Source organism: Suncus etruscus, chromosome 5 (genome assembly GCF_024139225.1).
Source record: "Suncus etruscus isolate mSunEtr1 chromosome 5, mSunEtr1.pri.cur, whole genome shotgun sequence".
In the NCBI taxonomy this organism is placed as follows: domain Eukaryota; kingdom Metazoa; phylum Chordata; class Mammalia; order Eulipotyphla; family Soricidae; genus Suncus; species Suncus etruscus.
In genome coordinates, this window is record NC_064852.1 from 36,398,947 (window position 1) to 36,426,034 (window position 27,088).

The following is a 27,088-nucleotide window of genomic DNA, read 5'->3' on the forward strand; positions in this document are numbered from 1 at the left end:
ATTAGGTCATACATGGCAATATTTAGGGCTTAGTCCAGATCTGTACTCAGTGATTACTCTTGGGTGAGTTTTGGAGACCATATTAGGTGCATGGGACACAAGGTCAACTAAGAGAAAACATAATCTCTGCCTGCTGTACTGTCAATCTGGCCCCATTCTTTTGATTTTGACTTAATATTTTGCTATTGCATATTTAGCAATTTTTCAATTTAGCGATTTTTTTTCACTCACGATTTTAGCTATATGCTAATATAAGAACATGATTCACAGTTTGGACCTTGCTTATGCAAAAAGACTATCAAAAAGGCAAAAATATAAGATCAATGTGGAAATAAAACATTTTTTTCACTTTAGATGAATGGGAGAAGAACAGAAAGGACAGAGCGTTATGTTTCCCAATGTCCACTCTATAAGAGCATGACTTGAATAAATTTTGCTCATCATATTTAGATATTTGAATTAGAGTAATTGAATAAAGCTTGCCATGGTTAACTTAACATGTGATAAAAATGTATTATAAAATATTAGATGAGTAAAGTTGTTAAAATATTAAAGTTCTTTACATTTTGGAACATAACTGATAATAGAAAATTTTAGTTTTTAAACTCTATTTACTCCTGTTTTTTCTTTTTTTTCTCCTTTACTGTCTGAGTTTCAACTGTGTTGGCACGTTATTGTGGTTAATTTACAATTAAGTTCTCAATTTGCAGACTCCAAACTAATGAATTATGACAATTGGACATAACAATCATTCTTTTTATCTGGAAAGTTCCTCCAAGCATAGCATGTTCTATAAGATTCAATTCACTACTTTATATTTTACTTTAAATTTATTTTCAGAGACTCTGGCATTTTTATTTTTCTTTTGTTTTGCTTTGCCTATTAGGTGGCACACCAATAAGCAATTAAGGCTTACTCCTGGGATTTGGACTGATACAATTAGATATCAGTCCTGGTGTTCAAGGGGTCATGAGCGATCGAACCCAATTTAGACACATGCAAAGTAAAGATCTTTACTGCTCTATGATCTCTCCAGCACCCACGAAATGATTTTATGGAAACCTTTTTTACATTTAGTTTTTATGAAAAACAGTTTTTTATGGAAACAGTTTTACATTTAGTCAGATAATCAGTGCCTATTTATAAAAACATATACATAATTAAAAATAATTGAAGTTTAAATGATATATTTTGAAACAGAGTTGTATGATTTATATCTCCTGCCTTCTAAAAATCAATATTTTATAGGAATCCAGGATTTAATTAGAAGGAATCTAAACTTTGATGGGACCAAAGTGACTATTCTCATTTCTTCGCTTTGTATCTGGCTGGCTGTCAAAGTCTTAGGAAATATTGCTCATTTAAAATTTAGTTGAGAGCCGAAGAGATAGCATAGAGGTAGGGTGTTTGCTTTGCATTCAGAAGGACTGTGGTTTGAATCCCGGCATCCCATATGGTCCCCTGAGCCTGCCAGGAGAAATTTCTGAACATAGAGCTAAGAGTAATCCCTGAGCTCTGCCAGGTGTGACACCCCCAAAAAATTTAGTTAAAGGAGAGTGATGGAGATAGGAAAAAGTGCTAAAGCACACAATTTCTGTGTGATATTCCTGAATTTGATCTTGTACTTCATGATCCCTGAGGATGTAGGTTCCAAGTGTGTTCCCAAAACAAAACAAAAATGAACTTAATTGATGAGACAAATTAATGAATTAATTTTTAATCTTTAAAATATGTTTCCTGACTTAGTTTACACAGTAAGTTAATTGGTTAAAACGATTTTATTGCATTTTATTTTAAAGTATATTGCAAAATAAAATAAAATGAAATTTATAAAACCATTTATTATTTACCCCGTTTTAGAAGGAAGGAAGGAAGGAAGGAAGGAAGGAAGGAAGGAAGGAAGGAAGGAAGGAAGGAAGGAAGGAAGAAAGAAAGAAAGAAAGAAAGAAAGAAAGAAAGAAAGAAAGAAAGAAAGAAAGAAAGAAAGAAAGAAAGAAAGAAAGAAAGAAAGAAAGAAGAGAGAGAGAGAGAGAGGAGAGAGAGAGAGAGAGAAGAAGAAGAAAGAAAGAAAGAAAGAAAGAAAGAAAGAAAGAAAGAAAGAAAGAAAGAAAGAAAGAAAGAAAGAAAGAAAGAAAGAAAGAAAGAAAGAAAGAAAGAAAGAAAGAAAGAAAGAAAGAAAGAAAGAAAGAAAGAAAGAAAGAAAGAAAGAAAGAAAGAAAGAAAGAAAGAAAGAAAGAAAGAAAGAAAGAAAGAAAGAAAGAAAAAGGAAGGAAGGATAACTGGGTTATTTACTAGATCTTGACTATCATAGTAACAATCAAAATTAGTTAATAAAAATAAAAATAAAAATAAAGTTATTTAGTCATGGCTTTATGTTCCTTAAATTCTAATTAGGAGTAGAATAGATGTCTAATATGGAATATTTTTTGAAGTTTTTTTGAAATCTTTACTATTTTCCATACACTAGGACAACTCATGTTCTACTGTGGTGAATGTGTGTGAATTCTTCTCTGATATTCTTTGCAACAAATGTAACTTTGGGAATTTTTTGCTTTGTTTTGTTTTCCTATGGATCATTCTCATTGGTTTGAGGAGATAACTCACCATATTGAATTGAATTTTTATATAAATCAGTAATGAACATTTTTGTTATTGTTGTTATTTATTTTCATTTGGCCAACACCTGGTGATGCTGCAGTTTACTCCTGACTCAGCACTCAGGGTTCCTTATTGATATGCTTAGAGTAGGGGATTGGAGAATATAGGGTTTTCGATATCTAACCCAGGTCAGTTTTATGCAAGGTAAGTGCCTTACCTGCAGTAATATTGTGCCATCCCTGTAATAAATATTTATTTCAAGTGTTTGTTTACCATCATCAGTGAAGTTTCTGTTCAGTTCATCTCATGTTATTTTGTTGTTGTTCTTAGCTTTAGGGTTTTAGCCTTTTCCTGGATTTATATAGTGTGAATATTTTCTCTTTTACAGTAGGGAATTTTTTGTTTTAATTTCATTATTTTTTTTGTCCCCCAATTCACAATACAGATCAGGCAAAGGGCCTGGGTTGAGGTGTATAGGGGGTACATTTACCATACCTCCTCTTTCTATACAGTCAGTGTAAAGAACACAGCCTGTGGTAAAAATTGGAAAGTCTTATCTTTTCTTTTCTTTTCTTTTCTTTTTTTTACTTACATATATATATATATATACATACACATACATACACATATATATGTGTGTATATATATACATATATATATGCACACATACAAACAAACAAAAAATCCTTCACCAGTGCAACATTCCCATGACCAATATCCCAAGTGTCCTTCCATCCCACAGGCCTGTACTCTAGAAAGGCTTTCTACTTCACTCATTCAGTCACATTTTGTTATGATAGTTCTCAGTGTAATTATTTCTGTGACTGCACTAAATGATCCCTGTGGTAAGCTTCATGTCAGGAGCTGGACCCTCCAGTCTTCATCTATTTTGTCTCTGAGAATCATTACACAAATGTTTTTCATTATTCTCAAAACCCATAGATGAGGGAGACCATTCTGTGTTTATGTCTCTCCCTCTGGCTTATTTCACTCAGCATAATAGATTCCATATACATCAATGTATAGGAAAATTTCATGACTTCATCTCTTCTGATGGCTGCATAATATTCCATTGTGTATGTGTACCATAGTTTCTTTAACCATTCATCTATTGAGGGACATCTAGACTGTTTTCAGAGTCTGGCTATTGTAAACAACAATTTACAAATATAATAATTTTATTATTTTTAACATTCAGGTTTTACATCTTTATATAGCACTTTTTGGTTTTGGATTTGGATTCCCTAGTGATGGAATCAATTACAGACTAAAGATAATTTTAAAAATATCTTTAATTTGCTGAAATAAATTGTTTAAAATAATTAAAATGTTCTGCAGTTTTATACCCATTACCATCACTAAGATACCAATAGGACTTTTTCTTTTACTATTGTGCTTGAATTTGGTATTCAGAGTCTAAGAACTTATTTTCATGGTACATATAAATTATCTTTAATTTACCCTTTGATTATCAGCCATGAGTGAGAGCAGTTAATGTTGGTTGATACTTATATTTTACTTTTGGTTTATTGTTCTTAAATGACACTGTACAGTTAGAATCATGAATCATATTTAATGTGTTTTCATGTTTTCTTATGATCTTGTTACTGAATAGGAAACCTCTGTGTATACTATACATGCATGTTTATATATGTACCATGATTCCTTTATCTATTTATGCATTGTTGTACACTTTGAGTGATATTTATACAACATTGAATTCAATATAGCATTATTCATATTTGTATTTAATGTATTTTGTTTCAAGAAAACATCTAAGTAAAATATTTTGAGTCGGGTTGTGTGCAGGGTGTAATAATGACTGAATTATCACAAGAAATAAGGTGATCTTCTTAATTTTTTTCAGGATTACATTGTTTATTCAGAATATTCCATGGTTCCATATAGCCTTTAGTAACTCATAGTAATAGTAATACATCATTCCTCAAAAATGAAAATTTGATAACCATTGCTTTGGAGTTATAGGATATATTGGTAATCTTAACAATACTAATTCTTCTAAACCATGAGCATGTAATGTATTTTATGTCTTTGTAATTTTATTTATTTTCACAATAAATTGTATTATTAGTTTTGTATTGGGGGGGGAAGGCTTCCAAGATATATTCAGAAGGCCTGGGAATACCACTAGCTATTTGTGGCTAATTGGCCAGAAACTCAATTCAAATGTATAGACATATGAGGCTTTTTGTATGCAGTGCTTTTGGACCCTGGTATTTATATGTTTATAATGTAGAACTTGAGCTATTTAGGGCCACGCAGAATGTCTAAGGTCACTAGGTCTGCCTGCAGTTATTCCCAGGGAACCATATAATGTTGAGGATAGAGTCAGAATTAGTCTTATGTAGGAAATGCACATTAACTCTTGTAATATCATTCCACTACTATTTGTTGTTGTGTGTGAAGCAAAACATTTTTATTGAAACTTATTTAGAAAGATGTGATGAGATAATAAGAAAGGAAGATAAGCAAGTAAAATCTAAGTTTAAAGGATAAAATAGGATTAGAAAGAAAGCAAAACATAAAGCTTTTCATGAACGGGGGTGTTTTAGTTTCTTTGGCATTCAGAGATAATTAACTTTGATACAACTGAGATTTTAAAAAAATTCTCTAAATTAGTACAATAATTTGGGGATTATTGCCATTTTAATTATGTTAATACTCCAATCTACTAGTAGGGTATATGTCTCCATTTCCTTTTCTACTTTATTATTTCTTGAAGCAGTGTTTTGTAGTTTTCTTTTTCTCTGTATAAGTCCTTCTCTTTAGTTAAGTTGATTCCAAGGTATTTGAGCTTCCAAAGCACTATTTTGAATGAAATTTTTTAATGTCCATTTTTTTCTCTAGTATTATTTGTATATAAGAAGGCCATTGATGTTTGTGCATTAATTTTTTAGCCTGTCACTTTGCTACAGGATTCTCTTGTTTTAGAAGTTTATTGGTAGAGTCCTTAGGGTTTTCTAAATATAGAATCATGTCATTTGCAAACAGTTTGTGCTTGACTTCTTCCATTCCTATCTGCATGCCCTTAATATATTTTCTTGTCTCAATGCTATGGAAAGTACTTTCAGTATATGTTAAATATGAGTAGCAATGGGAGTAACCTTGTCTTGTGCCTGATTTTAGAGGAAAGGCTTTTAGTTTAGCTCCATTGATTATAATATTTTCCATGAGCTTGTGGTAAAAGGCCTTGACTATATTGAGAAAAGTTTCTTCAATTTCTTGTTGCCAGTTTATTATGTATGGGTTTCAGAAATTATAAAATGCTTTCTTTGCACCTATTGATAGGATCATGTTGGTTTTTGTTGTTGTTTTTGATATGGTTATTATGTTGATTAATTATGTTGATTATAATTGATTTATTATGTTGATTGATTCATTGGATATGTTAAACCATCCTTGCATCTCTAGAATGATACCAACTTGGTCATAGTGCATGACCTTCTTGATGAGATATTTCAACCTATTTGCTAGAATTTTGTTGAGGATAATTGCATTATGTTCACCAGAGATATTGGTTTATGGTTACCCTTTTTTTGTGGCATGTTTGTCTGCTTTTGATTACAGGTGATACTAGATTTGTAAAAGTAATTGGGAATGTTTCTGTTTCTTCAATTTTCTGGAAAAGACTGAAAAGTATTGGTAGTTAATGCAATCTTTGTAAGGATCTCCATGACATTCTTCAAAAAAGTGGATCAAACACTCCTGAAATTCATTTCAAACAGTAAACACACATGAATAGCTAAAGCAACCCATAGGAAAGAGAAGATTGGAAGCATCACTTCCCCAACTTTAAATTGCATTACAAAGGAATGGTCATTAAAATAATATGGTATTGAAATAAGGACAGACCCTCAAATTAATGGAATAGTCTTCAGTATTCAGAGAATGCTCCTTAGACATATAATTAAACTTTGATAAGGGGACGAAAATGAAAAATTGGAGAAAGGAAAGCCTCTTTAACAAGTGGTGTTGGGACAATTAGTCAGCCACATGAAAAAATAGAACTCAGAACTGCATCTAACACAGTGCACAAATGTCAAATCAAAATGCATTGCATACCTTGATATAAAATCTGGAACCAAGAAAACATAGGAAAACACTTTATGACACATAGATTAAGGCATCTTCAAGGAGGAATTACCACTGTACAAATAAGTGAATGGGGGCCAGAGAGATAGCACAGCAGAAGGATATTTGCTTTGTATGCTGCAGACCCAGGATGGACCTGGGTTCAATTCCCAGCATCCCATATGGTCCCCCAAGCTTGTCAGCAGTGATTTCTAAGTATAGGAGTAACCCCTGAGGGCCACCAGGTATGGCTCAAAACCAAAAATCAAAAAACAAAAACAAAAAACAAATAAGTAGAAGCAGAGATAAATAAATGGGACTACATTAAACTGAGAAGCTTCTGCACTTCAAAGAAAATAGTGATTAGGACACAAAGGCCATTCATGGAATGCTAGAAACTACTCACCCAATACCCATCAGATAAGGGGCTACTATGTAAGATATACAAGATACTGACCTAACTTAACAAGAAAAAATAAATCTAAAATGAAGAAATAAACAGACATGTACTCAAAGAAGAAATGCAGATGGCCAAAAGTCACATGAAAATTGCTTCACATAACTAATTATCAGGAAGATGCAAATCAAAACAATATTATCATATCATGCCACATTGACTTTTACACATCACAAAGAACAATCAATGCTGGTGGTTATGGGGGAGAAATGAACTCTCATTCACTGCTTGTGGGAATATTATCTAACCTAGTCTTTCTGGAAAGCAATATTGATATTCCTCAAAAAACTGGAGATTGAAATATCATATGATCTACCAATACCCTTCTAGGGATATACTCTAGGAACACAAAAACACAATACACAAATGCTCTCTGCATGCCTATGTTCATTGCAGCACTATTTATAATAGACAGAATATGTAAACAACCCAGGATCCTGAAAACAAATGAGTGGCTAAATAAACTTTTGTATTTAAACAGTGGAATACTATGCAGCTATTAGGAAAATTTAAGTCATATTATTTTCCTATATAGGGATAGCATGAAAACTATTATGCTAGGTGAAATAAGTTTAAGGGAGAGAAATAGACACAGAATAGACACACTCACCTGTGAGATTTAAGAAAAATAAAAGACAGTGTGGTGGTAATCATGCCCAGAGAGAATAGAGATGAGGGTTGAAAGGACCAGTCCACAATATGAAGCTTACAACAAAGAGTGTTGAGTGGAGATAGAGAAATAACTGCATGAACAACTGCCATGACAATGAGGGAGAGAGAGAGAGAGAGAGAGAGAGAGAGAGAGAGAGAGAGAGAGAGAGAGAGAGAAAGAGAGAGAGAGAGAGACAGAGACAGAGAGAGACAGAGACAGAGACAGAGAGACAGAGAGACAGAGAGCTATAGATAGAATGCCTGTCCCAAAGACAGGCAGACAGGCAGGGGCGGGATATGAGGGAATTGGGGACATTAGTGGTAGGAAGATTACACTGGTGAATGGGGAGTGTACATTTTATTACTGAAACCCAACTATGAACAGTTTTGTAACCATGGTGCTTAAATAAAGATATTAATATCTTTATTTATGCTTAATAAAGATATTATTAGTATGATAAATAAAAGTAAAGAATTTTTTCCATTTTTAAGTTTATTGTTTTATTATTGAAATGAAATTATATTGATTCTGGTGGTCTGCCACTTTTCTATAATTTCTTTTATTTCCTAACATATTTTAGTAGTGCGATTAGACTTTTATTTAAACCTTGTGTCATCTTCAAATGATTGTTTCACTTCCTATTTCCTGATTTAAATTCAATTTATTCTTATTTACTTATTTCTACAATTAGAAAACTTTCATTGAGTAGTAGTAAAATTTGACCTTCTTTTCTCTGCTTGATCTTAAGAGTAATTCAGCTAAACTTTTAAATAGATTATTTTTCTCATAGACTACCAAGTGTGTATGACAAAAAAAGAAATTAAGTCCACATTGAGGATTTTTTTTCTGTAGATTGGAAATATTTTACCAAAATGATATGGAAGAAAGGGAACCTTTCTGAGAAATCTTTACCAAACCTAAGAAAACAAAACCTAAATAACAGTCTCTGGGCTAAAGATATGCAGTTCTGATTAGGTTTTTCTCTCATTTCCTCAAAAACATTAAAAAAAAATCTTTAAGCTGCTTAAACAATAGGAGCAAACTTTTCTTCTTAAAACACAAGGCATTTGAAGGAGGAAAAGACACATGATTTTCTGCACTGAGATAGAAACAGAATATATCTTATCCTAAAACTGTTAGAGACAGACTGCTTTAGACCAAGAGTAGAATCATTCAAAATCATTCCCCAAGACTCAGGGACACATTCTTATCTAAGAATGAGACTGAACAGACAGCATTTTTCTCACATCTAGGCAATGTAGTAAGTAGTAAGCAAATAATAACAACAGTCTCTTCTTAGAAACAGACATAGGAGCAATAGAGAAATATGCTCTAAGGTTTAAGTTAAAAAAAAAATAAAGACTACGTCTGCAACATGGCAGAACCATCGAAACAAAATTTACTGAAAGCAATTTGTAGAAAATAACACATTGATGGTAACCAAAATCTCAACCTAGCTAAACACTTGACAGCATACTTAAATTAACACAAAATTTTGTCTCAGAAATTAATATATTCCTGATAACAGGAAATATTTATTTCTCCCCTCACCCTAAATTTCTAACAGAAAATTTTGTGTGAATATTTAATATATACTAAGGTCAATCTATTTTTCTTGACAAGATGTCCAGATTTCAACAAAAAGTTAAAAAAAACATGTATGTATATTTGTCTATTGTTAAATTACTTATTAAATTGTATACTGTTAAACACCACCAAGGACAGTGTGCATAAAAAGCTTTAAATACTATGTTAATTTATGATGACATGAAGTGAATTTGTTTCATTTTTATGTTGAAAATATTTACATATCATAATTAGGTCCCATTATTGATTTTATTTATGTTATTACTGAAAATTCTTTTTAAAATTAACCATCAGATCTCTTATAATTTTCTAACTTAATTAAAAGGGAGTATTTCCATATTTATATGTTTATTTTTTATTATAGAATATAGGGATTCAGCTTACTTCTAATCAACTGAAATAAGAAATAAAAATGGGAGACAGTTTTCTTTAACTTTTTTTTTGTTTCAAAAGTTAATAATGATGTTAAAATCTTTCCATTAATCTATTATAAACCCAGTAGTTTTTTGTTTGGTAGGTTTTTTCTTTTTTCTTTTTTTTTTTTTTTTTTTGGTTTTTGGGCCACACTCAGTGATGTTCAGAGGTTACTCCTGGCTATGCATAGCTCAGAAATTGCTCCTGGCTTGGGGAACCATATGGGAAGCTGGGGAATCAAATCTGTGCTAGGTTAGTGTGTACAAGGCAGATGACTTACCGCTTGCGCCACCACTCTGGCACCTGTAATCCCATTATTTTTTCACTTTCTAAGTATTCTTTTTAAGAAAGAACGATTTAAATTTAGGACCCATATGAGTAAAAAGGCTCAAAGCTGAAATGTGTATCTTGCTCATTCAGGTGACTAGCATACAAGTTCCTGAAATTAAATGACTAAAAGTTGTTTGTAGAGAATGGTTAATGTTACAAATGGCTGATCTCACAATGATTCCTGTACAACATGGCCCTCTGAGTATCAATGGATGCAATCCTGGAGTGCCCTGAACACTGGTACGGTGGTTCAGGTAATCCCTAGTACTGCAGGACCTATGTAATACCTATTCTAGCATTGTCATTGTACAACACTGGTCCCACTGATTGAGAATCAACCATAGAAGAACCGTAATATTCTGAACGTCTTAGGAATTTCCAGCTCCTCCATCTCATCCAAAAAAAAAAAACAAAAAAAAAAAACAAAAAAAAAAAAAACATGGCACTCAATAAAACAAGCAAATTAAAAAAAAATTCAAATTTCTTCTAGGAAGGAATACAATGGAATGACCTGTTTCTGTCATATATTAAATATAAAATCACAAGAAATGAGGGCAGTCTATCTCGGAATCTTCATATTTATTGAAGATGGCACAAACTTCCTTTTTCTAGACTATATATGAAACATTCTTTTTCAGTTTTTAGGTGTTTTAATATTAATAGATAGAACAAAGCTATAAAAGTATGTGAATATTGATTAATTAAATTGATTAATTAATATTGATTAATTAAATCATCTTAATAATTGTAAAAGTGACATTATGAAAGAACTAAGAAACAAATTTTATGAAAATTAAAATATTAAGAATGACACTAACTTATGTAAATTTAAACTTTTTGGTATTTTACCAGAAAAAATTAGTTTTGCTGATAGACGAAAATGATTATAGCCTATAATAACTAGTAAAATATAGTTCCTGAATGTATACAATGGTGATAGTTAACACATATTTACTAAAATAAATTTGAAGTTTTTCAATATTGCAATTATTAATATTCTTGCATTCAATTAGTTTACTTCTAGCAACCTAATAAAATTTTCTAGACAAGTATAATGATATCATAATTATAACATCAATAATGAAAATCTGGAAACTGCTGATAAAGCCCACAATTGTAGAATTAGTGATTGCCTGCACACATATGAGACTAATTTGCAGCCTTTGCAATATTTTTTCAAGAATTTTTAATGATCAGATTCTGATATATTCTATTTATTTTGTTTGTCTATATATAAACTTTATGACACTTGCTTAAATATATGTGCATAAAAATATATGCAAGTACTTATAAGGAAAGAATAGCATTTTGGCTAGAAGTGATATTTTAAAAGTCATTCAAATAAATTTGTAACTCTCAAACATAAGTAGATGTTTTAGAAAAGATAATGCACCACTTAATATTTCTCAGGATAATTTTACTTTATTTTTAGCATTTAGAAAATAATGAATTTAATTTTTTTAAGGTTTAAATGTCTCACAGAGTGGAATGAGACTTGAATATGTGAATTTTAAGAAAATATTTTAAGGGTATACAGTAGACCAAATTTCTATCACAGAAAAAAACTACTTTAATTTTAATGGAATAAATAATTAAATTTTACTGTTGATATGTACTATATAGACCATAACATAATTTATTTAAAAGTCAGAAATATCAGAACTATAGCAACTGAAGATTTAACTGTAAAGTTGAAACACTTGAGTTTTGAGCAACTACAACTACAAAAATGTCCTTATCTATTAATATTTAGTCTTACAGTTTTATTTACAGGGAGTATAGTTTTTTAATATATAAATTAAATGCTAACTCAATAAAAGTAAATTTCTTTTTCATCTTTATTTCTTAATAGGATGGATCAAATCATTGAATTTTAATAAAGAAGATATTATAATTAAATAATTTCCTACCCAACTCTAAGGCAGCTTCTTTTATTTGCTTTCACTTATTTATGCAGTACACTATATAAATTATCACTGAAATTTTAATCATTACAAACTCAGGATTTGTCAAGGAGGTTAGTTCCAATCACTTTTCTCTTTCCAATCTCATAGTAGCCAAACTCTGACTCTCTCCTGAGAAATTTAAAGAAATGAAATCTCAGAAATGTTGACTGAAACAATGAATGACACAGCACTTTAATTAGTGTTTGTTCTTCATTAACAACAGTATTGGATTAGACATAGGATGGATTGTCTTTCGGCCAATAGAGAGACAGATGTTCACAATGCTGATTGCCTCTGAGATGAAGAGAGCCAGAAACTCAGGAAAGAGGCCAGCCAGCAAACTGAACCAAACTGCCTGGTAATACCTCCTAAACAAGATGCAAATGGATGATTCCTATTTTCCCTCAAGTACTGTTTATTCTTATTCAAATGGAAAATCATAGACTATTGTGTGTTTTACACTAGACTCATATCTGTAGGCAGTACTTTAGTGGCTCTAACAAATCAGAAAGGGAGAATATAATGAGTAATATATATCAATAGTACCATTTATAAAAAGTTTTTCATGATCCTAAAGGTTTACAATAATTGCCATTTCACCAGAAATGCAATTCAACACAAATGAGAACAATGAAAACAATATAAAAGCTAAATACTGTAAGTAGAATAAAGATTAGTTAAACTGAGGCAACAACTGACATTTCTAATATTCTTTTCGGTGATTGGTAGATTATTTGCAAAATATTGTATTTTATTCTGTAAGGGATATAGTCAAAAGTAAATGAAAAACTTGAAAATAACAATATAAAAGAAATACTAACCAAAATAACAACAAATGTCCCAAACTAAAGCACATGCATAGAGGCAGAAGATAGGTTGACATTGTGGCCATCTTAACAACAAAAAGTATGCTTCCTTAGAGGAAATGTCTTAGTGAGTTTTCACAGTTGGCTATCAACTTATTAATTATAGATACATAGAAAAGCAAAGAGTGTGGTTCAAGCTTTCAAAGCAGTTTTGTTTTAATAATGAACAGAAATTACAATTTAAAGAAACTAAGGTTAGTGTCATGGTAATGAAATTTGGATGCTTGCCTTACACATGACCAACACTAGATTGATTTCTGACACACATATTTTTACCATTAGAAGTTATCATTGAGCATACAACTAGGAGCCAACATAAACCCTAAAGTTCAGTGTGTATCAAGAACCTAAAATAATAATACATTGAAAAATAGTACAAGAGTACAGAACATTATAAAAAAGAGCCCAAAATGAAATAAATAAAAAATGAATAATGCATTCTACTTACATCAATGATATGTTCAAAGATGAGTGAGAGTATCTGGTATTTATAGCTTTTACTCTGACTTATTTCTCTTATGGTATCATCCATTTCTATCTACATTGTAGCAAATTATAAGATAAAATTTATACTCATAGTCTAATGTTAGAGTTAGCTTACTACTAGAGTTTGATTCTATTTTCCCACTTCTAAAAAATGCATAATAAATCAGTAAATGGTAAAATAGATAAATCTATATCATGTTAACCATTTCTATCAATGCCATAATTCTATTTCTGCAGGTCCTCATACAAGATACTTCAGTAAATTCTATGACGAGACCATCTAAACAATTCTCTTGAAAAATGCAATGCATTTTGCAATTGTTTCTTTATTTGCATACCTGAAAAAAGTTAATACTACCTGAATTTAGTAGTAGGAGAAACCCAGAAGAAGTGGGTTATCTTCCCTCTAAAAAAAAGGAACTAAATAAAAGAAGTGTCATAACAAGTTCAGCTTTACTGTCTTGTTGAAAGACTTTTGAGAAAAACAATTGTAGTTCGATGAGTGAAAGGTAAATAAGAAGAACCATGCCCAACAGGTGTTTCAAAGGTCTTTGTAACTTGTAGCTCTGAATTTCTGCAAAGGCAAACTCAAAGAATATGTTTTCAAAGATTATGTTTTGAAGAGAAATAAGTGATACTTCATAAAATATATATCACGATTAAAACAGGGTGGTGTTTTTTTTTTTCCAAACAGAGCTTGAAATACTGGGTTAGAGTTGCATTTCAGTCTTAAACCATGTTTTAAGCAAAGAAATAGGAACATCCTTAGAGAACAAAAAAATGCTTACAGGTCAGAGATGTGGAGCAGCCTTCACATCAAAACACTTAAAAACAGAAATCTTCTCATGCATTGATATTTGAGATCCACCTTAATATCTTTTGAAGCAAAAGAAGAGTGATTTAAAACTAAAAGTGGTCAAAAAGATTCTAGGAAACATAAAAGAAAACTGTGGTATTGCAAAGTAAGTCTAAACAAGGAGTCAAATTTGAATCTGCTCAACTCTGGAGAGGTGGAATAAAAAAATTGATTTTGTTAAAATATTATATCCAATGTGTTAGAATGGATGAAAGAGCATAAAATCGTATAAATATTTTCATAAAAGAAAAAAATATTTTGAAAATTGTTTATTATTTTTCATTGCTTTTCCTAAGAAAGCATGGTTTCAATCATATTTTCTATGATTTTGGCCCTAAGGAAAAGAAAATAATAGCATTCTTTATGGAAATAAAAATATAAATTATTAAATAAAATGACAAAAGTAACTAATATCATAATTGGTATTATTATTTTAATAATATGATTAAATAGTATGTAAGTTTCTTAATGTAAAAATTTACTATAAACTATAGTAAATATACTATAACTATTAAAGTATTCATGACTCTCTTCATTGTTGTTCTGTGGCCTCTGATCATATTTATATTTACCCAACTTTCCCATTCATTGTCCATTGTTAAATTTGTAATCAATGGCCAAAGGTTTGCAACTGATCATTCAATGAAACTATTCCTCAGTTGGCCTCTCTATATTGCCCATATAACTGAGAATATTTAGTCAAAAAATAATCTCTTGGATTAAAAAAAATATGGTTGCTAACAAATGAAAATTTATTCAAGTAACTTGGGTATCTGATTAAAAATTTGTAAGATAGTAGATGGAATTTGGTAGACATTTGGTAAAGTGTATAAGGTTGTGCAAGTGAATGCTAAACTATAACATATAATTTAGCACTAAATAAAAATTTATGAATACTCAATTAAAAGTAAGTGCAGATGGGCCCTGAGTGATAGCACAGCGGTAAGATATTTGCTTTGCTGGCAGCCAACACAGGTTGGACCCCTGTTCAAATCCCATCATTCCATATGGTCCCCCAAGACTGCCAGGAGTGATTTCTGAATGCTGAGTCAGGAGTAACCCCTGAGCATCGCTGGATGTGACCCAAAAAACAAACAATAACAACAACAACAAAAATAAGTGCAGATGAAGATATAAAATAAGGAATATCTCAGGCATACTGGATAAAATATAGTTGCATTTAATACCTTGGTCGATTTATATGACTAGAGTAGGCTATGCTGTGATGACTTTAATATATTCTAATATCTCATATAAGATGATGTCCCAGAATTGAAAAAAAATATGAGAGACAAAACTAAGAAAAATGTATATTTCCTTATTTTAGCTAGAGATTCTCGTCTGAGATGCACATTGTTTAATATTTCAGCCAAATTGCCTGTGTTACATAGGAGAGAATAAAACGACAAGAGCAAGATAAATGCCTTCTGCTTTATTTTTTATTTTATTATAAAAACCAAGATTATCAAATAAGAAAAAAGTCAACATTTTTATTTTCTTCTAATGTCATAAGAGGAAATTTTCCATTTTTTGTAGATAGCATTAATCTAAGTGCTTTATATATGCATGTAAATGTAAATATATTTATTAACAACTTCAAAATTAATTTGACAATTATTTATACTTGAAGATTAGTTAGTCTGTTATTTTAGAATCTTGGGAGTCCTATATTGTTTAAATAAATACATTAACATATCTTTAAGTTCAAAATTAATTATGTTAGTGAAATCAAGATGATAGAATATTTACCAGCATTCTATCTATTTATTTCCCTTTCAAAGAAGACCATAAATGACATTCCATTTAACCAGACTTATGCAAATTGTTTAGTTATAGTTCTATAAATTTATCACTTTCCTATACTCTCAAAAGCATTACTTATCTAAATATCTGCTAAAAATGCACAGGTAGAAATTAATAAAAACCTGTAATTATTTTTACATCAAACAAAATTGTAAGTAGGCAAATGTTACTGAGTATAAGTTGTATTTTAAGTGGATCTATCCAACATATTTAAGGTGTCATATCATTATCACTTTTCTTGAGTTTTTTCCCCTTACTCATTCTTTCAATCACCCTTATTTTAAAATATTATGTAGATCACTGGACAGTTTGTTAAGTGTTAAAGAAAAGTGAAAACTGTATCTTAGTCTTCTACTGCTGCTGTAAAATAACACTATAGTTACCAACTGAAAAACAAAGCATTCTTGTTTGAAAAACAAACTATTCTAAGAAAATAGGTCAGACTTTGGTCTTACTAAACTAAGTTCAAGGCACCAGCAAAGAATATTGGTATATTGATTTTGTTTTGTTTGGCAAAGTTTAGGGAAAATATTTGTTTCCTTGCTTATGTGGGTTGTTGACTATTCAACTTCTTGCCAAGAATCAGTCCTCATCTCCTTGGGTTTATCAACTCAGCTATTTTCAGTTTTTGGAAGTATTTGTAATCTTTGCTTTGTCACCCCTCTTTCCATTTCAATGTCACTTTTAAATAGCAGAGTCAATTTCACACTTTAATTTTTTTCTTTCATATCCTTTCAATACAGCTTTATGACTGCCTAGAATATTTTTAAATGTCTGTGATTAAATTAGGCTCACTTGAATAATATAGAATATATATATATATACATATACACCACAGTCTAATATAAACCATAGCTGTGAAATGTGATATGTAGAGTAATAAGGTCACAATTACATAAGATTTGAATGTTTACCAAAATAAAAAGATCACAAATGTTGTAAACATTTGAAATGCTCTCAGTGAGGCTTTCTTAGCCAGTTGATACTTCTTTTTTTCTTACAAGTTAAATGATGAAGCAAACTGAGAAAGCATTACATTTTCAGTTAGAACATGTGATCTTAGTATGAAATTGATGGCAGCCTATCTTTCATTGAATTTAACATTACTTCTCTTTCTTTAAAAGCATAATCTAGGACTTTTCCTATACGTCATGAAAAAACAAGTTCATGCTTACACTTTCACAACATAAATTAAGAAAACTACGTCCAAAGGAGCTACTCCTATTTTTCATAACCCAATTTTACCATTACATATACTAATTATTCAGGAGATATTAATTTTATTACAGGTGACTGCTTTTACGGTTGGCATGAGATGAGGCTTCCCTCAATTTCTGTTGTTGTTTACAGGACACTGAATTTGAGGTATATCTGGAACATGCCAACAAGCAGAAATATTGTATATCATGAGGCAGATATTGCAATACAGCTTTAACATCTATCATGAATGAAAGATTTCTTTCTACAAATTCTAGGAAACCTAGCAACTCTCATTCCTACATGTTTACCCATTGTATTTAAGAGTGGAAGTATTCCAGGGGGATATTACTTTTTGTGCTAGATCAACATAGGGTTTAAAAATATTCAACACCAGAATAGTTGCACTGGTGAAGGTTGATGTACTTTCTATGTCTCAAACCTAACTCTAGACATTTCAGTATCTATGGTACTTAAATAAATTATTATATTAAAAAATGTAATTGCCTAAAAATGATGCAGTCAGTTCAGAATAATTCTGAACATATTTCAGTACAAGTGTTCTTCAACAGTGAAGCAGAGGCATTTTTCGGGGTTAACTTATAGCTTGACTCCCCCTTTACTCTTTCTATGAACAGATGTTGATCATAAGCATTTGCCAAGTGAAGTTCCTGCTTGCTAAACTCTCCTAAATGTTGCTATGGGATAACACAATAAGCAATGCTTAGATTTTATTTAGCAGAAAAGAAAGTTTTGTTGATCATTACATGGCCAGCATGGAAATTGATTCAAAAGTCATCTAAAGCATAGTAATGGCAAAGCAGCACATATTTCTCATTAACTTGTGCCAAAATACAAAAAAAAAAAAATAAACTCAAGCTCTTGATGGGCAAGAATTTTAATTGATGCCCTTACAGAGCAAGCAAGATAGAAAAAAACAAATCAATGTCCTTAGGATTGAATAACAAATAATAGATATATCAGGCCCCAAGCACATCGTGTAGGATACAGTAACTATAGAGATATGAATACTATACTAACCAGCACAATAATGACTTGGATTGACAATTCTTTGTTCCCTTAAGTCTGATAGAAGTGCAGCGGATGACTTTATTTCAGGTTTCTCCATTGGAATTAAATTTAATTCTGATACCAATGCCAGTCTAAAACTTGTGACACTGTTTTCACTACTTAATTGAAAATTTGAAAAATATAGGTAATAAAATGTATAAATATTAAAAGTTAAAATAAATTTATATAAATAATTAATAAACTTGCATTTATGATATTGTGGGTTATACATATAGTAGCATAATTTATAATCATTTTTGTCCCCCAATTCACAATACAGACCAGGCAAAGGGCCTGTGTTGAGGTGTATATGGGGTGCATTTACTGTACCTCCTCTTTCTATACAGTCAGTGTAAAGAACACAGCCTGTGGTAAGAATTGGGAGGTCTTATCTTTTCTTTTTTTTATTTTTAAATATATGTATATATATGTATATATATATATATTCTTCACCAGTGCAACATTCTCATGACCAATATCCCAAGTGTCCTTCCTCCCCACCCCACACCGGCCTGTACTCTAGACAGGCTTTCTACTTCCCTCATTCAGTCACATTTTTATGATACTTCTCAGTGTAATTATTTCTGTGACTACACTAAACTATCCCTGTGGTGAGCTTCATGTCTGGAGCTGGACCCTTCAGTCCTCCTCTATTTTGTCTCTGAGAATCATTACACAAATGTTTTTCATTTTTCTCAAAACCCATAGATGAGGGAGATCATTCTGTGTTTATCTCTTTCCCTCTGACTTATTTCACTCAGCATAATAGATTTCATATACATCCATGTAGGAAAATTTCATGACTTCATCTCTTCTTCCATTGTGTATATGTACCATAGTTTCTTTAACCATTCATCTAATGAGGGGCATCTGGGCTGTTTCCAGAGTCTGGCTATTGTAAACACCGCTGCAATGAATATAGGTGTGAGAAAGGGATTTTTGTATTGTATTTTTGTGTTTCTAGGATATATCCCTAGGAGTGGTATAGGTGGATCATATGGGAGCTTAACTTCCAGCTTTTGGAGAAATTTCCATATCGCTTTCCACAAAGGTTGGACCAGACGGCATTCCCACCAGCAGTGAATAAAAGTTTCTTTCTCTCCACATCCCTGCCAGCACTGCTTGTTCTCATTTTTCCTGATGTGTGCCAATCTCTGTGGTGTGAGATGGTACCTGATAGTTGTTTTTTATTGATATTATTGATTATTTTATTGATAAAAAACATGAATTGCTTGTGTTATTACATTATAAAAGGATTAGCTTGTTACAGCTCAAAATCTGAAGACTTGATAAAATTTTTTGAAATTCTACCTACATGAAATAAATATATTCAAGAAATAGTCATGTCAAGTATTAAAAATAAGAATAGCAATTATGATATTAATTTGTTTAAATAATAAAATATGAATAATAATCTAATGAGGCAACAGCATTTTTAGAAAAATATATAAATAGAATTATTTACACCAAATTTACATATGTGTTTTCTCTGTCACTTAATCAGTTATCACTATGTCTACTTTTTTTTTTTTTTTTGGTTTTTGGGCCTCAACCGCTGATACTCAGGGGTTACTCCTCACTATGCACTCAGAAATCGCCCCTGGTTTGAGGGACCATATGGGAGACTGAGAGATCGAACTGCTATCTGTCCTAGGTCAGCTGCATACAAGGCAAATACCTTACCGTTGCACCATTGCTCCAGCCTCATATGTCTTCATTATTAGTATAATAGCTAAGTGCTATTATGTTTTAAGTGTTAGTTAATTTTTTAAAATTTAAAATTTTTATTTTTTGTCTCATCCGGCAACACTCAGAGTTTTACTTTATGCTCTATGCTCAGAAATCACTCCTTACAGGCTTGGGTGACTATTGGAGATGCCTGGGATGGAACCCTAGTTGGCCAAATGCCAGGCAAACACCCTACCTGCAGTGCTATCACTGTGGCTCCTGATAGAAACTTTTTTTAATCCTCATATAAACTTTTATTTAAAAATAAATCAGGCAGAAATATTTTGATCATTTTTATTAGACACTGTAAGAAAATATGGGCTTTAATTACAAATAGTAGAAAGATTTCTTTTATCCAGAAATTTTATCATGTTTCTATTGTTAGCATAGAAGCAGTATGATTCAAATTAAATAATCATAGGGTCAATTTAAGATAGTACTAATTTTTTAAATCACTCTAGTAGTGCCCAGATTTTGCTTCTGTTCTCCTTTCAGAGATCACCCCTGGTGAAACTCATATGTCTATATGAGGTTCTGAGGACTAAACCCAGGTCATCCAGGTGCAAGGTAAGTATCCTGCCCATTATATCTGCTCTCCCGCAGAATATATTTCTATAAGAAGGAAGGCATGAGGGGCCGGAGAGATGGCATGGAGGTAGGGCATTTACCTTGCATGCAGAAGGACACTGGTTAGAATCCCTTCATCCCATATGGTCCCAAGCCTCCCAGGAGAAATTTCTGAGCATAAAACCAGGAGTAACCACTGAGCGCTGCCGGGTGTGACCCATAAACCAAAACTTTATACACACACACACACACACACACACACATATATACGTGTATATGTGTGCATGAAAGGTAATGCAAAAATGTATTAGGGCTTGGAAATGTGGAGGAAATGAATTAGGAAGGAAAGAACTTGTGTATAAAGCCCTATAATTAAAGAACAAAAGTTTTATCAATAAATGAAGCATAATATTTAACACTTGAGAATAAAAGACAAAGATTATTACACTGCCTAACAAACAAAAGGAGATAAACAGGAATAATATACTAGGATGAAAGATGTTATATTTAGGTTTGAGTTATTGAGTTACAGATTTTAACAATTCTAAGAGTGAAACATGAAACTATTCAGGTTTAAATAGCATTATAATTAAGATATTTAATTGAGATATAGTTGTAATATGTAAATAAATTTAAACTACAGATAACATGTAAACAAATGTAAAATAAAGATTATTTTAATAGAGTTTTTCCTCTGCAATTGAATATTCTATAAGAGCAATCCAAATATAAAACGATAATTTATTGTTGAAATTTGAATTCAAATTCAACTAAATTTAACACTAATTCCTTTTGTCAAGTAGCTTCGCAAATAAGAGGTATGCTATAATTAATTTGAAACAGTAGATAATGCTTAAGAACTGCCATTTGAACATATATTTGGATTTGGGTTTGTTTTTATAATGGGCATGGTAATTATTCTATAATTGAATTACCTCAAATAGAATTAGGAAGTCAATAATATGAATTTCACTAAGTTAAAGCTGGTGTACCATATTCCTTTCATTCATCTGTACTCACAGAATATGTCCATGGGATCCAAATAATTGAAATTGAATATGAACTTGCATGACTTTCAGTGTAAGGGGAAAGTGTCCTCATTAATGGGGAGTAAAGAGGAAGCCTAAGGCACAAAAACATCTCTAGTTTTGGTATTTCTGTTACATATGTCGTGCTTATCCTACAATTCTAACATAATTTCAAAGAAATATATGCAGCTAAATAATTATTTTAAAAAATGAAAGGAAAATGATTAATCATTATAATTACAAAAAATGTAAGTGACTTTTAGCAATTAACTGAATGTTGCTAATTACAAATAATATTTGTTATTTCACTAGGCATCCTTGGATGATATTAAAAGTGAAATTATGCTATTTAAATCATTGTAAATCTAAAAGCCATATTACCACATTAAACTTTCTGTAATATTCTTAATTCTTTAGAAGAAAATATTGACCTATTTCCTAAATGTACTTATTTTTAGTATTGAAAATTTTATTTTTAGTAATGTGATATGCTAATCTTATATTCAATAAAGTATGTTATACTTTTTATATTACACTTTTTTAGTAAATCTTTTCCTGTCTTTCTATTATTCTACTCTCTTGAAATAGGAACACAATTGTTCCATATGTTTAGTTTGCTCGATCCCTTCTCCCTTTTTTCTCTTTCTCTACTTTCCATCTCTCCATTTTTAAACTGAAGCTAAAAAAATGGAAATATATAAATTCAAAATATTAGATACCAAGATATGGTATAAGACAAAGGATACATTTCCTGACTTTCGTAACATATTTTTTTTTCTTGCCACATCTGTCATTATTCTTTACTCAAAGATCACTCCTGGCAGGCTCGAGATGCTTTAGGTTCTCCAAAATTAAGTAAAAACTGCCAGTTGCAAAAAAAAAAAAAAAAAAAAATTGCCAGCTGCCTAAACTTCTATCCCTTCAAGTCAGATTTTAACAAGAAATAACATACCATTAGTAATATTACAATATGAAGAGTTGTTTTCTGTTACAATTTTTGGGGATATCAGCATATGATGTCATTTAATTAACTAAATATACTAATTACAATACAAATTTTCTAAGCTTCAAATACATTTTCTGATGTTTTTTTCTTCAAACATATTGCAGCATTTTGCTTGAAATAACTTCCTTTGTTCTCTAGTCTACAACTTTCAACATACAAATAAACTAAAAATGCGGAACAAACAACTAAGATTTAATTCTATGTTAATATGTGAGTACTACCAAAATTTAAAGTCATTAAATGAATTGTGATTAAAAAAATTGAGAAAATTCTATATTTTCAGGTGTATTTTACAATTGATGAAATAATTTTGCCTCACAAATCAATTCAGAAAGTTGATTTTCGTCATTAAATCATTAATGATTTCATGACATTTTTGAGTGTTGTAATTTCAATGAATCATTTAACACCCAGTATTAAATGATTATATCATAGAGCTGAATCCTACATGAATCAAGTAAATTTATTTTTAATAAAATGTTTTATGATATAAAATCTTGACGAAGTACTGAGTCTAAAAATTATCCTGAGTCCCCAGGATAGTTTTAATTCAAAAAGATAAAATTATTTGTATATGAATGATGAAGTCTACATAATTATATAAATATTTGGGGGCAGAGAAAATGCAACTGGTCTTTTCTTTCATGCAATTGATCCAAGTTTAAACTCTAGAATTTCATATGGTCCCCTGAACACCTCCAGGAGTAATTCCAGAATTAAAATGTAGGCATAAATATAGATTATTGTGGCCAAAGCAAAAATCATGTACATTTTTCATATTCTGCCAGCACTGTAAATCATTCCTTAAGCAATTCAAATCATTTTTAAATTAAATTAATACTGTTAGAAGCAATTATTTCCTTTCCTAACATCTTGATTTTTTAAACCTTATTCCATCTTCTTGTTGAATCTGTAAATTCTTGAGATTAAAAAATACACTTTAATATATTTTGTAATTACAAGACCACAAAAGTATGTTGACTGATCACAAGTTTATTGCTGATAACAAATTAATATTACAAACTTATAAAAGTATACAATATTATTGTATGATTCATAAAGGCATAAAAGTTTTAATATTTATATTTACTAACAAGTATGAAAGTCATTCATATTTATAAAATTATATAAACAAAGTGGTTAAGTTAAATTATAAAATATGGTTATTATTTATGTACTATATAAATTATGATTAAAATCTAATCTATATTAAAAACAACTTTTAGTTTAAAAAAATTAGTTTAAACATTTTGGCGGGGGGTTAAGCTACATCTTGTGGAACTCAGGGGTTACTTCTGGTTCTGCACTCAGAAATCACTTGTGGAAGACTCAGGGGACTTTATAGGATCCTAGGATAGAACCTGGTCAACCATTTGCTAAACAAACATCCTACCCACTGTGATATAGCTCCAGCCCAGTTTACAGATTCTTGAACCATGTACACATAACTTTTGATATGAATTTTTGTTTTCTACAGGGACTAAATTAATAGAAGTGTTGGAATGAATTAGTCATTTTATTTTTCCTGTGCAACTTTATTTTGTGACAGATATCACAAAACCTGAAACTCTAAGAATGCACTGTCTCTCACCCTTTTCAATATATTTTTAGTCTAAAATAAAGAACTTCAAAGAGCACTATAATATTTGTTCAGTATTTACAATTGACATCTAATCAGAAGAATATTTAAGATAATGGAACTGTATGTGATCCTATTGAATTACTATTTATATTTAAATTCAGTAGACCCACGAAACCCTATATATAAATATTGTTTTATATATGTATGTATAAGTATATATAAATTTTTCAAGAATTTTTTGGGTCACACCCATTTAATGCTCAGGGGTTACTCCTGGCTAAGCACTCAGAAATTGCCCCTGGCTTGGGGGGACCATATGGGATGCCAGGGGATCGAATCACAGTCCTTCCTTGGCTAGCGCTTGCAAGGCAGATACCTTACCTCTAGCGCCACCTCACCGGCCTCAAATTTTTCAAGAATTTTTAAGGTTCCTGGATACACTGATATATCATGAAGAGATTATATAAATATTTTCCAAGGGCCAAGTGGTCTCAGGTGCATTGGTTAAGATAAAAAAAAGGGACAGAAATAAATATTGAGTCCAAAGTCAAGAGCAATGGAAAAGAGACCCAAAATCTAAGAATATAAATTGTAAATTTCCTTTCCCCATCTTTTGATGGTGTTAAATTCTTGTTCAGTTCTGCAAGTATTTTATATATCTTAGAAATTAGACCTTGGGGTCGGTGAGATAGCATGGAGGTAAGGCTTTTGCCTTCCAGGCAGAAGGTCAGTGGTTTGAATCCCGGTATCCCATATGGTCCCCCGTGCCTGCCAGGGGGGATTTCTGAGCATAGAGCCAGGAGTAACCCCTGAGCGTGCCGGGTGTGACCCAAAAACCAAAAACCGAAAAAAAAAAAAAAAAAGAAAAGAAATTAGACCTTATAGGTGAATAATTTCTCCCATTCTGTGGGTAGCCTTTGTATCCTAGTTAGTGCTTCCTTGAAATGTAACAGCTTCTCAGTTTAATGTAGTCCCATTTGTTTATTTCTGCTTCCACTTGCTTGGACAGTGGGTGTTAGCACCATCATTGAACTTTCAGAAATATAATAAAGGTATCATTACTCCTATATCACAATCATATGAACCAAGTAATTTCTCAAGATAACAGAGTCATAAAAACAAAAGATAAAAAAACTAAACTATGGTTTTTGCTATTGCTACAAGTTCTCAATATATTCAGTTGCATTAACTAATATTTGTTTTTAATACTATGAATAGCAAGATAAAAAAAACTTTATAAGTGGGGCCAACGCTTAGGGCATTTGTCTTGCACAGTGGTAGGGCATTTGCCTTGTGTGCAGCTGACCCAGGTCGGACCTGGGTTCCATCCCCAGCGTCCCATATTGTCCCCCGAACCAGGAGTGATTTCTGAGTGTATAACCATAAGTAACCCCTGAGCGTCACTAGGTGTGACTCAAAACCAAAACCAAACAAAACCTTTATAAGTCATATTACAAAGTATTTATTAAGAAATATGTCCAGTTCCTACTTTCATCTTTGTTTTGCTGTTCTTCACTTTTGTCTGATCCTTATCTGAAAATTCAATTCCAATAAACATGTTCTTTTAAGGATGATAAATAGAAACCTGTAGAATACAGGAAAAAACTTGAAACTAGTAGATCAAAACTGAGTTTAGTGTCTTAGCTACATCAAAGAATTAAACTGAGGTAATGGTCATTCTTCTAGAAAACAATTTATAAAAAATGTGAAATATACACTTCCTTAAAGTACTACAAATTGTTGGTGAGGGGGGGCTGGAGTTTGGGCCCCATGTGGCTGCTCAAGGATTACTCCTGTCTCTATGCTTAGAAATCACTCTTGGCTCAGAATTGAAGTCAGGTTTGTCCCAGGTCAGCAATTGCCCTACAACTGGGTTGTCAATCTGGTCCGAGTACTACAAATCTTAATTATATAATCAGTATATTCTCCATAGCTGCTTACACACACAAAAATAATATCACAATTTTTATTTCTTGGTTCAAATATTATCTATTCTCCAAGCCTTTTCTTGATAAATTATGATCACAGTTGACCTAGTTTCTCAATTCTCTCCTTTGACTTTAACAATCACCTTTTTATTCTTATTGAACCATGTGTAAAGTATATCTCAATCATAAAGTCCTTCAATAGGTACCTACAATATATACTTTGGTGGTCAAAAGACAATTAGAAAGAATTTCAGGTCATCATTATTTCCAAAAGAGACCCCCTTGCCAAAAGTCACACAGTAAGTTAGTAACAGACTTATTTAATGTCACCTCTCTTAATAACATATCATTGCTCTTGCTGTCACTAGAACGAAAATAGCTTGTCTGTGAACTAGATAGTATGGTTTACTGAACACTTAATGGGAATGAGCATTAAACTAACATCCTTTCTTCTTTCATAACAAGGTTTGTGAAATAAAGCCTCCTCCACTTAACCCTTCTTGATTGCACAGAAATGAATACAAATTGTCTTGCCCTATTTCTAATTTAAGAGGTCAGCAAGTATTTCTACAGTGTGAGAAATCATGGAAAGCCCTGCTAAGGCTTTACATAATTTTAATATACAACAGGGTGATTACTGACTTCCATTACAAATATTAAAAATACCGTGTGAGAAAAATTTCTAACACCATGATTTTTGTACAGCTATACATAAAAGCATTTATTTTTTTGAAAATTTGAAACAATGGTCCATATACATGTATCAAAAAATATATATTTATGTTGTCGCAAATGAAATAAACTATGTAAAACATAGAGATTGTCCCTCAATTTTGTGCAACATAAACTCATGGATATAAGTAAGAGTGAGTCTAAGATTGATTTTACATAGTT

General features: G+C 31.3%; 2 non-coding genes across 2 annotated transcripts; both read right to left on the bottom strand.

Annotated features, from left to right (window-relative positions):
- Nucleotides 1-3,018: 3,018 nt before the first annotated feature.
- On the bottom strand, nt 3,019-3,151 carry LOC126010110 (small nucleolar RNA SNORA51). The gene has a single exon (XR_007496246.1). It is a non-coding gene; the product is annotated as a small nucleolar RNA SNORA51 (small nucleolar RNA).
- Nucleotides 3,152-18,610: 15,459 nt separating this feature from the next.
- On the bottom strand, nt 18,611-18,743 carry LOC126010030 (small nucleolar RNA SNORA51). Its single transcript, XR_007496171.1, has one exon. It is a non-coding gene; the product is annotated as a small nucleolar RNA SNORA51 (small nucleolar RNA).
- Between the last annotated feature and the right edge of the window lie 8,345 nt (nt 18,744-27,088).